The sequence below is a fragment of the Taeniopygia guttata genome, chromosome 5 (genome assembly GCF_048771995.1).
Source record: "Taeniopygia guttata chromosome 5, bTaeGut7.mat, whole genome shotgun sequence".
In the NCBI taxonomy this organism is placed as follows: domain Eukaryota; kingdom Metazoa; phylum Chordata; class Aves; order Passeriformes; family Estrildidae; genus Taeniopygia; species Taeniopygia guttata.
This window is the reverse complement of record NC_133030.1, coordinates 24098433-24111526: the sequence shown is the minus strand read 5'-3', so window position 1 is coordinate 24111526 and position 13094 is coordinate 24098433.

Genomic DNA, 13094 nt, shown 5'->3' with positions numbered 1-13094 from the left:
AATCAAGGCACGTGATTGCCACCTAAGCTTTTTTTAACTTAACTGTGGTCCATGGTTGTGAGAATCATATACATCAGATTAAAAACAACGGCCAGTGATGGCTTGATGTCAATATAGATGTTACACAAAATAGCCAATTTGCATTTTTTTTTTGTTACTGTGACAACAGTAGCAAAAGAGATTTGGTGGCAATCACAAATGTGATTCAGTTTAATAAACTGACTATTTTTAGAAAATGAAAGACTATCTCAGTATGGGTCAGCTAGAATTGCTGCATAACTTCATCTACAGAGCTAAAGTGGCAATGTTGTCCACTTACTGCTAACAATGCAAGTGATCCAGTAAATACAGAAAATGAAATATCCCCTATTTGCATGTTAATATAATCCCATTTTGTCCTGTTCTGTAATTCTGTATCTCTCAGAATCTCTTTTTGTCTCCTCCAATAAAAGGTATGAAACAAAAAATGCTGAAAATATAAACTGGGAGCTATAAAGTCAGCTGATCTCTCAAAGAATGCTGCCATTACTTCTTCATTTGGTTCAGTACTGGACAGTCCTGACTGTTAAACACCAGCTCATTCATCCTTCACAGTGATAGTAAAAGGGTTTAAAATTGTGGGGATTTAGGGTTAAAAGGAAAATTAAGCTTAGTAAGCCCTGAAAAGAAAATATATACCCTGAGTACAGGAAGACTTTGTACCTTACTAGAACTGCATCTGTGTAGCTAGTACATGATAAATGATATAATTGTTAGATGTGATGATTGTTTAGTAATTAAATATAATTACTGTTAAATCATAAGAATAATCATGAGAAACTGTGGTCAGGGACCTAAGAAAGATCACGAGAAACTCATGCTAATGTATACAATAGAATAATATAAGTTTAATTATTAATATGTAAGTTATATAACGATAGAATATGAAATACATTCAGCTCGAAAGCCATGTTGGAGTCAGATTTCGGTTGGTACCCCTGATTCCCAGAGCTCTTAATAAAAGCACCTGCATATAGTCATATCCCGTGATTATGTGTGTTTCGGAACGCTAACAACAGGACTAAAATAATATTTCACACCATACTTGCTAAATTCAATAAAAAACTGCTACTCCTTTATGATCTAGTTGCTTTTTGTTTTTACTATGAAACTGCAGTATTGGTATGAACAATGTGTAATGCTGGTGTGAACAGCACTGTCTTTTCAGACATGAACTAAAAGTGGTTTAGACATCCATCATTCATACAATTCTGTTTATTGCTGAGGAAAGTGCACCATAACAAATGGTGGTGTGCAGACCAAAACCACAAAAAGGAATAAATATTCAAGCTGAAGCTTGATTGGAAGAGAGAGATCCATCCTTACGGACTTGTGCTTATTTTTAAATATAACATTGCCTCAGGCCTGGGACAGGTATAGGAATACACACATCTCTGTGACTAAAGACTGCAATGTCACGTGCACTACACGCAGACTAATATCTTCATTTCTGTGTCAAAGGGAAAGCTTTAATATGTTTAGCAAACAGAAGCTTTAAAATGTTTAGCAAACAAAAAAATGCCTGGACTCAGTAAGAAATATCCCTCGAGCAGTCATTTAACTTTTAGTGAAATGCTCCTATTATTTCCAAAATTATTCAGGTATGAAAGCTCTTCTTTGTTCTTTTGAGAATAATGTCTTAATGGCAATGCATCACAGCAGCCGTGAAATCTTGATGACAAATGCATAAACCCTTAAAAACATTGTAGGGAAAGTAATCTCCTAATTTAAACATGAGCTAGTCTTGCTCTTAATATAACAAATAAATGAGAAGTAATTTTCTGAGTAATGTGTACAGATATTTAGTGTGTGACTTGGAGTGTACACATTTAAAAGACCTGTAAACCCTCAGCAGTTTAATTCCCTTGTGTAGCTGGCCCAGCCCTGTCTCTCAGCTACTCCTGTGCCAGCTCACCCACTGGCCTGTCTAGTCCTGCACAAGCTATTGAGCTTAGTAGCAGCAACATTTGTCATGTGCTGACCTCATCATGATATAAAACAAAGGGCTCACCTTGCAAGAGCAAAATATGCATCTTCCAGTTATTTTCTTATAGTCCTACTACCTGCGGTTCTAACATATGTGAGATTTTTTATTTTTTTAACAGCTAACAGATTCAGTATTAAATCAAATCATAATTTTATTTTCCATCTGAAAATATTTTGCTTTTCAGTAGCAATTCCTGTTTCTAGAAATTTCAGTTTTAGATGTCCTGATTTCAAGAAGTCACATAACCTTCTGATATGGAGATTGGTTTATTATAGTTTCTTTTTATAGGAGAAGTTAAGCACAAATATTTTAAACTACTTCTTCAGTATAAAAAGTTACACTGTCAATAAACCAAGGCTAGAGGTCAGAAGACTTCAGACTTATTGAGTTATTTCAGCTTATGATTTGGCAAAGCACATCAATAAAAACATCACAAATAATTTCTGGAATGCCCCTCTACCACTATCTTGCACAGTGTTAGGCTTTAGAAACGCCAATTACGTAATCCAGACTTTCACGCAGCTCCAATAATGTCACCCAGCTGAGGTCCAGTATTTATAAAATTGAATTAGCACTATATATTATTTCTGTAAAATCCAATGAATGTCGCCAATATTTAAAAGCTAGAATTATTTTTTTCAAGATTAATTCAGTCTGTTACTGAATATTTTAACAGTGCCAGGAGTTCAGGAAGAAAGCAGCACTCATAAATTTGTGACTGGTACACAAACCTTTACCTTTTTGTAAGGTCTGATTAAGGCTTTTTTAAAAAGAAATCAGAACAAACCAAAATTAACCCACTATATATCTACCATAAAGTTCACCCCCATCTTTTTTACCCTCTCATAATTTCCATTCTTCAATGCCTGTGCTAATTTGTTAGACCGGCCAGGTAATGTTTGTAACAATCCTGCACCACCTGCAGCAGACAAACTGGGTTCTCACAGCCCTGTGGCTCCTCTGCCAGACACCTGGGGGGCGGGGAGGGGGGGGTGAGGAATGACAGTTTCAGCAGCAAAACAAAAAAAAATCTTTCCAGACCAAAACAGTCCACAAATTATGACAGACCCAAATTGTCATTTCCAGACAAAAAAAACCTGTCCACAAATGATGACAGAACCAAATTTGTCAGAAGTCTTTCTAATGTGTTAGCCAGCTTGAGTAGAGAAGTATCACTTTTTCTACTAAACTAACCACTATCACAGCTATCCTCAGTTCTATGCCCCTGCTGAGTAACACCCTTATAACATATGTAATAACAACTTATTGGAAATTGCTGCAACATAGAAATTAGTATTTGTAAAACTCCTTCCTACAGTATCCTTCTGTCAATTCCCTCTTATTTATCATTGTAACTCCTGTGCACAAGAGAACAAGCAAAGACATGACTGATACGTACTACATTCACAGAAACTTGAAGTAACTGTAAAAATCTAGCAGTTTCTGAAACTGAAACATTCAAAAGAAGTGATTTGGTTAGCACAGAGTTGTGACGTGACCAGGCTACTGTCAGATCTTCATTCTGGTGCCCTGAAACCCAAACACCTCAGCATCCCATGTGCTGGGCTGATTAGAGTCGAGAGTACAAACAGCCTGGCATCCAACCCTCAGCTGCTTGTCAGTCTGGGCTCCCAGGTTCTGGGAGAGCCAAACCCACAGGTGGCACACCCCAGGGAATCTGTGCTGTGAAGACCATGGGGTCAGATCTCTAGCGCATTTACCAGAGAATTAAAACAACTTGGAATTTTGTCCTGAATCAACCCCAAATCACATTTCAAAGTACTGTCTGTGAAGTGGAATCCTACATCTCTGAAAATCTTATAAATTTTGTTATTAACAGCAAAAAAAGATGGTATATGCAATTTTTAGTGGATCATCATGAAACACACCCCCCAGCCCCCAACCCCAGGTATTTCAAAGCTTTTATTTCATGTTATAGTAAAAGATATATATAAAATGCTTTCTCAACATAAATGGATAGAAGAAAATCAATACTTTACAAATGCAAAGAACCTTCCATCTTACTACTATAGGCACTCTTGGATTTAGCCTACATACCTTAAGGTACTTGACAAATTTAACTTGGCTGCAGGAATGAGCTATACAGAACTAAAATTGATTTATCCAGTATGACACAGGAAGTCTTGAGAAGAGTCAAGCTAAGAGTCCGGATCTTCAGAATTCCCATCCTATGACTTATCCATGCATTTACTGTCACTCTGTATTTCTTTACATGGGCTGCAAGACTTGGAATTTATGCAAAGTGAGTGGAGATATGCTAGGTTGTGTTCCCTTTACTGTCAGAGAAGACAGTGTTGGAAATTCTTTGGTAGACCATATAAAAAGTAATGGATTTCTCTTTGCTAATCAAGATGTCAGCTGACAGGGCACCTTTTCATCCACTGCAGTTCCAACATCAATTTACAAAGCAATAGTTCATACTAGGAATTGCCAAAATCATTAAAAAGAGAGTTTTCATAACCTGACACACGACACAGGCACTTTCAGTAGTAAGCGATGTCTGAAGTCAGTAATAAACACTGGAATATTTTATGTGTTCTCTGTTACTTTAGCTGAGCCAAACAGATATTTGAAGTGCATGCTACAATCTCTCGAGATGAAGGAATTACATAACTTCCAAAAATGAAAAAGAGGCATATTCTATAAGACCTGAATGTGTTTGCAATGCTAGCAATTCAACAAAAAAGCAATAGAATGCAAGTTTGGTGTTCTGGTACAAGGCTGAAGAAGTTGCTCTTGAGTACATTGCTATTCTCCACACAGTAACGACAAGGTCATACTATTAGTGGTTTTTAGTTTTTGAATTCAAAAAGGGTCTTTATCAGGAAGCAAAAGGAACCAGTCTGGAAGCTCTGAACACTGAATTCCTTTGCAAAAAAGCTTCTTCCACACAGTCCTGCCAACATGTGCCTTCAATGCCAGGCAGTGAATGGCCATAGAGACCAGAGTATCTCTCTGCCTGGAGGTGTTCTCTCTGCATCAGAGGTGAGGAAGGTCTACAGAGAGAAATGTGAGCTGTAGTGCTGCTGCTCAGACTTCTTTGAACATAAACAATGGACATCAGTTTCTAGGCTTTCAACCTACCACTCAAGCTGGCATTAAACCCACTTTTAAAAAGAACATACTGCTGATTGATAGAAGAGTTTAATAAGGGCAAAACCAAGACTCTGGATGACCTAAACTTGTGAAAAGAACAGAGGACACGTTGTTCTCTTTCAAGACTTCAGAGACTAAAAGACTAATAGCAAATGGATGAAAGCAAGGAATACACCAAAGGATGTTTTAAATGTTTTTTGGTGCCACACAGTTTCAGTAATAAGTGAGATGGCTAAGCTTGCATGAAAACAACGAAAGGGAAAACTTTAAAAACTGTAAGGAGAAATGCTTGTGTTAAATTTGAGTAGCTAATTCTATCCTTTTTCAATGCCTACAGTGCTTTTCCCAAGGAGAAGTTATGGCTAGTCTAAGTACTTCAGATTTCTGCAGTATAAGAAACAGGATCAGGTTCTTTATAAAATAATAATCAATAAGGTGATCTGTGACTTGATTTAGTAAAGAATGTTTTTATTGCACAGTCAAAAGAAAATTCTTGAGCTGTGGTCATAGACAACTTGCTAAAGCCTTACAAATAGAAAAGATTTCTAAATTTCTAAGATGTTGAAGAGTGATGGAAAAGAAAGAGCGATAGTGAAGTTATCTGAAAAATGGCTGGCAAATTTTAAAGTATCAGAAGCTATAAAAGTAGAAGCAATTGCAGCACAGAGAAGTAATGGGAAGAATAAAGGTTTTTTTAGAAGAACAGCAACTGCCTTTACTTTGTGGCTAGTCTGGAGATGAGAAAAATGATCAGTTCTTAGGGGTCTGTGCTTCTAATAAAGAAGCTATGAGACTGTCTAACATCACTGGTGAAATCTTGTTCTACTTTGATAAAATTTTAAATGAAAAAACCAAACCAAACTAAAATCTCAGTTTCTATTAAACCACGTTAAACATGATTCCTAAGGTCTCTTCTTGTTAAGCTCATTAAATTAATTATTAAGTTTTTTCATATTGCCTAAAAGTGCTGATAATCATAAATGAGAAGACTAGGAACAGAAACAGAGTTGATATCAGGTTAAAATTATAAAGCCTCTCCATAAGATTGTCAAGGATAGTCCTTTTCAAGTGCGTGACATTTCTCTATATTTTTTCTTCTTATGACTGCATCATAATAGCACTTACTGGGTAGAGTGGATGGTGAGCTGCATGCTTCAAGCTGTGCTTACAAATAGAAGGACAGAGCTGGTATCCTAGAGAGCTTATCCATTAAGAAGGTAAGAAGTATGAGGAAGAAAATCTTAAAGGATTAAAGCCTGAGATGCTTAATCCTCCCTTTTTGCCCAACATATGACTCCAGGATAGTTCATGTACAGTAGGAAGATTCTGAGATCTAGAGCTGTAAATGGCTAGGAGTATGTACTTTGTTTCTAATTAATTGTAAAATTCAGTTCAAATATTGTAATTTCCTTTTGAAATGTATGAAATATGTTAAAACCTCAATGGGAAAATCACTTTAATAAAATGTATTATGCCATTCATGCACAACTCTAATTTTGTGGTTAATGCAGTCTCCCTATCTGTCTCCATGTAATCTCCCCAGTATGTCCCCATGGGACATTTCTAAGTGCTCTCAGACTGTACTTCAGTTAGCAGGTAATATCAAAAGAAGAGACTCAAGAATGGGATCAACAAAGTTTACTATTGTGCACTGTTAGCTATTGCCTGTAGCAACATTAGTTAGGTTTAATAGGAGAAGTAATGTTTTTGAGCAAAAGCTAATTTCTGGACGTCAAAACAGGAGAACTCCACTTTTTTTTCTGTTAAGGAAATGAAACACTTAAGAGGTTTGTGAGTCAGTGGAGGACGACAGATACAAATCTTTAAATGGCATTTTTTTTTGTTCTGAAGGAGGCAGCAGAGACAAAAATATACTAGTGTTTCCTTGTTATACGGAGGTAACAACCATAGCCTTGTATCAAAGATTCTCTTTTATTGCTGCAAAGGGATTTTGGCTAAAGTAAAAGCAAGTTCATCTGGTTTAAATTTCCACATGATACTGAAATCTGATTCTGAAAAATAACAGATCATTCTAATTCAAATATGTGTCAAATTAAACTTATTGATACTAATGTAGCAAAAAATCAGCCCACCCCGTCAAATCCATATGTCTTGAGCTTCTAATGTGTTTAAAAATTATTTTTCTTTTTTGTTTTTTTTTTCCCCTTTCTTTTCACTTGAACTAATTTGTTGAATGTTTCAAGTTTCATGGGTGATGTGCTCAGTCTTTAAGTCCCTAGGTGTGCACAGGCATGCAGAGGATATTAAAGAACTTCAGCACTGTCAAGCTGGTTGCAGAGAAAAGACTGCTTGGTTACAGAACTGTGAGTTATAGATTATGGAGACATCTTCATCTGTGGGACAACAGGCTTCACTATTTGATACAAAGCTGGAAATATGAAATGGAGGGATAAAGGAGAAATGGAGTGAAAAAAGAAGCAATGGCAGGATAAAAGACATTTTCTTCTCTTAGAATATGAATAAATGTTTGCCTTTGCATTCTAAGGGTTACTGAAATATAGCAATTTGAAGCCATGAATTCTTTGCTGCATTGATGCCTGTCTGACAGGTCCTGGCATTAGTGGAATTTACTGATATCCAGAAATATGTAAAAAAGATTTAACTACAGGAAACAACTGCTGTAAAATAATTTTTTTTGTCCCAGCTGAAGTGGTAGAGACCTGCTTTGTGATCTGGTGATAGATACTGTGCTAAAGTGGCCAACTAATAATGTTTTATGCAGGTGCCTACTGAATGTAACCTGCAGCAGATCAGATCTGGGAGTACATGGATGTGCAGAGCTATAGTACACAAAAAAATTTGTCTCTTTGTTGCACATGAATGTCCGCAAAAGACAAACCTTAACAATGCATTCTCCAGCAGTTCAAAGCAATAGATATTCACCTTTCAACTCCAAGATCCTCAAATGACGTCTCAGTATATGCAGGAATTTCAACATGTGCATTATCTCTCCTCCACCTGTGGGAGCCACCTTGCATTTTGCAGTACCTCCCTGTAAAGAACTTTAACTGTGTCCTGGGACACACCTGGAGGAGTTCAGGGGCTCAAAAACGGTCTTTAATGAGTGATAGGGACAGTGTGCGACCTGCAGCACCGAAAGACTCCTTATGCTTCTCAAGTGTCAATGCATATTTGATGACATTTAAAAATGAGCCTTTTTATAATGGAGGGTTCATTTCAAAACTACAATGAAATAAAGATTCTTTAGAAACAGGGGATACTGGAAGAAATCTGCATTACCAATGACAGAACTTACTACAGTTATTCTGATGCAAATTCTCCTCCTTTGCAATTTTTTGCCCCTCTCTCTGTGCCACCAAATCAGAGACAATAAATCTGCATTCTCTGAATTAGATGGTTTCACTGCCTTCTCCAGAGATTTTCTTCTACAGTATAAATCCAGTATAATGTGTTAAGATTAGCAAAGTTTCTTAACAGACTGTTCTAGTGGCACATTTATTAATACTATATGTAATGAAGATTCAAATGTGTAGTAACTACAGTATCTTTTTAGCATAAGAAAAAAGGGACTCCCCTCCCTAACAAAACACACATGAACAAGTGAAGTTTAGAGTGTTGGTCTATTGCTTTCAAGGATGAATATTATATCCAAATAGTCTTTAAACATATACTGGAAGTTTATAAACTTCAGTTAACTGTGCTCTAATTCACAGAATGAAAAAAATCCACATCTATTATTTGTTTCAGATACAAGAAAATAATAAAAAGAATAATAAAAATCTGCCTGCTACCTAGCAGGGAGGCAGAATTCCTGCAGTGATGCTAGACAACCCTGGAGGAAGAAAGCACTGACTTGGAACAGAGTCCTTTCAAAAATGGTGTTACAGCAGAATCCCACCAGTACTTTCAAATCTGTCACAGCTTTCTAAAGCCACTATGTGACTTGTCTATGACAGCACAAAAATAAGCAGTGACAGATAGGAACTCTTCATTTAAGAACACCAGGTTATAATGATATTATGAATTATAGCAAAGATGCAGCCAGTATGCAGATGTTACCATATCTTTGCTTATGCAGCTGTTATGTAGGAATGCAATTGAAATTCTTTATTGGAAGAATCAGAAGAGTTATTTGGCACAACTTGTCAGGGAGAAATAAGGCTCACCCAAAGAGACTTTTTCAGATTTAGGAGATGATAAATTTTAGGACAGATATGCAAACCTTCAGGTTGCTTTAGCATTTTAAAGGCAAGTTTTCACAGAAGTCTTAGAAGTGAGTAACAACCAGCTTCTGATGGGTTGTTACTGCCATCACTTTGCTAGATGAAAGGAGAATTGCATTCTCCAAACTGAAGCAAGAGATGTTGGAATATTTGATTATGGAAAACTGTGGACAGGGCCTTCTCTGGGACTGGGGCAATCACTTTTCTAAAGGGGAAAATGCTTACATAGCATCCTTCAATGACTTTACAATCACCCAGTATGTACTATACCCTCTCAGTTCTAGTTTCTGTCCTGTTGGGATAGTCCTTTGTTCTAATGTGAAGAGTACATTTTCATGCACAGAACATACTGTTTATACCTACAGTATACCTCAATAACTGTTAATTTACAGGATTCCATAATATATCTATCACTAACGAACAGAATAGACACTAAGAGACATAGTATTATCCAGTTTGCTCCAATATTTATGCCAACAATATACCAGCTGGGTAAGGAAGTTCTAAGGAAGGTTTCCTTCCCTAGCACTAATAAAAATAACTCACAGTTTTCAAACTTTTAGTCATTCAATATTTAAATACTCAAAGAAAAAAAAAAAAAAAACCAAAAAATCCAAACCATGGTTTGTGACTTTTCTGGAGTGCTTACAGATCCAGAAAAGCTATATGATCACACATGTTGGTTGTTAGATGTAGTATCCTTATGACAGCCATAACTACTAAGAGGCTCTTCAGAGCCTCCGTATACTGATGAAGATGATCCAGTAATTTTATTAAATATTTTTCTCAGAGACTGAGTCTATCTAATTTTCTGGTAAGCTTCTACTCCCTTTCTCTGTTTTTCACAGTGATTGTCATGGTATCTGACTACTCTGCATTACACTTAACCTAGATTTTAACTCTTTTTATTTCATATGAAATAAAAAAAAAATCACTAACCTCTTCTTGAATGTTGTGTGATATTTTAAATGGGGTGTAAAATGCATCACATTTTAACCAAGAGAGGCAGGGAGCTTTCTGTCATCTGACTCTGTCTTGAAAAATTAATTCTAATAACGTTTTTTATTTTAAAGCTCCTATGCTGATAGGTCACAGCTGGGAAAGGAAATGCCTCATAAAATCAATGAGTTTCTGATCTGTTGCCCACTCCTCTGCTAAGGTCACCCCTGCCTGACTGCTGATCATCTGATGGAGATAACACAATGCCAGTGGGTATCTCCAAGGGGAAAACAAAAACCCCATAACAGTCCACATTTTTACCTGCTATCTGTAAATTATTTTTTCCCTAGAAACTTGACCTCAGTAAAACAGGTACAATCTTCGAGGTCATTAAACTGAATTTAGGTAAACAGCTTCAGGGTCTGTGAGCTCCTTGTCACTGTTCTTTCTGGTAAAACTTTCTGCTATGAAAATTCCCACCAACCCTTTAAGGACATTTAAGGATGGACACCTTTGGCTACTAGGAGCTGATCCTAGACTGTTAATCCTGCATGTTTCTAACAAAATTTGCCCTTTGGTGGTCACACTGTAAACAACATATATCAGATCCTTTCCAATCAGAGGAAACAGCAAGCTCTTCCCATACTGGCCTTTTCCCAAAGCTGTTTTTCAAAGTGGTCATTCATTCTTCATTGACATATCCAAACCCACACAGTTTAAACAATTTCCAAAAAGACAGAAGCTACTTACTAAACCTTTTGATCTTGGGCTAATTTTAAACCTACTCCAGCTGAAATATTTACTGCATGTCTTCCTCATAAATTATGTCATATTCAAAAAGTGAAAATCCTCATTTCAGCATCATCATCTCAAGTGGAAAAAACTGCAAGTCCTCCAACAGAAAATTAGGGAACATTTGTTCTGTCTGTAACAGCTCAAGTGTGCAGCAATTTTTTCCCTGGCACAGATGTATTTAGGCTTGCTAGCTGGTGAAACTATTGTAGCTATTCTGCTGTGTCCCTGAAGCCAGGCATCCTATGGCTACAAATGACTGTATTATTTAATCATGAAAAGACAAGACTTTGAATAAGAGAGCATTTCTAAAAGAAAAGTTACCAAGAACTCTGGGATCTGACTGCATAATTCAATCTCATTCCATTTTTTGAATGAAAATGGAATGCTGCTGAAATGATGTATTCATGCCTTGGGAATACACTCAACGAACACTGAAGTGCAATGATGTACTTTTTTTCAGCCTTGGATAAAAATCAGCTTTGTCTATAAGAGTACAGGAAGATATGCTCTCTGAGCATTTCACAAACATTAATCACTTCATTGGAAAGATATGCATATTGTCCTTCATTTGCAAAGTAGGTAGGTACTTAGCACTGCTTCCAACCTTGGGGTGCATATGAAATTCTTTCAAGGGGTTTGATTTTCAGTAAGCATTCGCTATTTTCTCCTGCAAAACATGTTTGATAAAATACCTCTATGGAAACACTCAGTTTTGGAATGTAAAAGACATCAAATCGTCAGGCACGTATGCACTTTTATATTGAATGCTACCATTTTGCTCATGTAAATGCAAGACACAGCTTTTGTAATTTACCCAGAAGTGACTCAAAAATAAAAGACCTGGTGAAATTCTGATGAGGCCTAAGCAACAAATACATATTGTAACTAAATACTAGATGGCATTTTGAGTGTACTTCATTTCTTCTTGCCCTTTACATTTCCTTTCATCCATATCTGATTTTTAACTGCAGTTTTAGCAAGTCACGTTTTGACCTGTTCAGTTGCTGAGACTAAAACCAGCTAAAAGTAGATACACTTTATAACAGTCTAAAAAAGCATCAGATTTAGGAAATGTGGCAAGCATAGGAAAGTAATTTAAAAGTATAGCAGCAATGCAAATATGGGAAGTTTATCAGAAATAAAGTAAAATTATATCTTTAAAAATTAGAAAATGCTACTTTTTTGCTGTCCCTGAAAGGCAAAAATATTCCTTTAAATTGGAGCTAGTAACGAAACTTCACTTCTAGATTACTTTTTGAGATGTGAACAGATGTGGTTCTGCTGCATTCTTAACCTTGTATGCCTGTGTAAATTCACACAAATGACTGAGTCTTGGCTACAGGAGATTAAAAAAACCTAAGGTTCGTGTTTAATGTGATTAAGCTACACCTTTCACCACACCTTTCAATTAACATCTCTTTACTGTTTTTCCCTCCCGTTGACAGCGGCTATCATAGCTTGTTCATAGCTCATCATTGACAAGGAGATTAAATCTTGTCCAAGGATACAGAAAGTGGCAATCTGTACACTAGGGCTGAGGCAGATCATATTCACTTTGACACCTGACTGCAGGAGCTGATTCCAGACCAATCTCTGCTTTGGTCTCTGTAGGTGTCACCAGTGTTGTAGAAGAAAACATGCAAAGCAGCTATGGGAACATTTCCTCCAGGAGCAATGGACTCAGTATTGAATTGAACACTTTACAATGAAGAGTTAAAATATTCTGGCCCTCACCTTTTACAACATCCTATCTATAAAATGGCACAAATTTTCACATTAATTGTTAATTTTGTCTTTGGTTTTTAAGACCAAAACCTCAAGTATATCTGTGAATGGAAAGGATACCACATGCCTATAGTAGTGTATTATCACATTTTAAGTGTTATCACTGATTTATACATGATAACAGAGAATTATAGCTCCAGTTAGACCTGTGGCAAACAAGCTGCATAGTGAACAATATTATACAGTCTCATTTACCAATTCTTGAAAAAAAAAAATCAGGAGTCAGC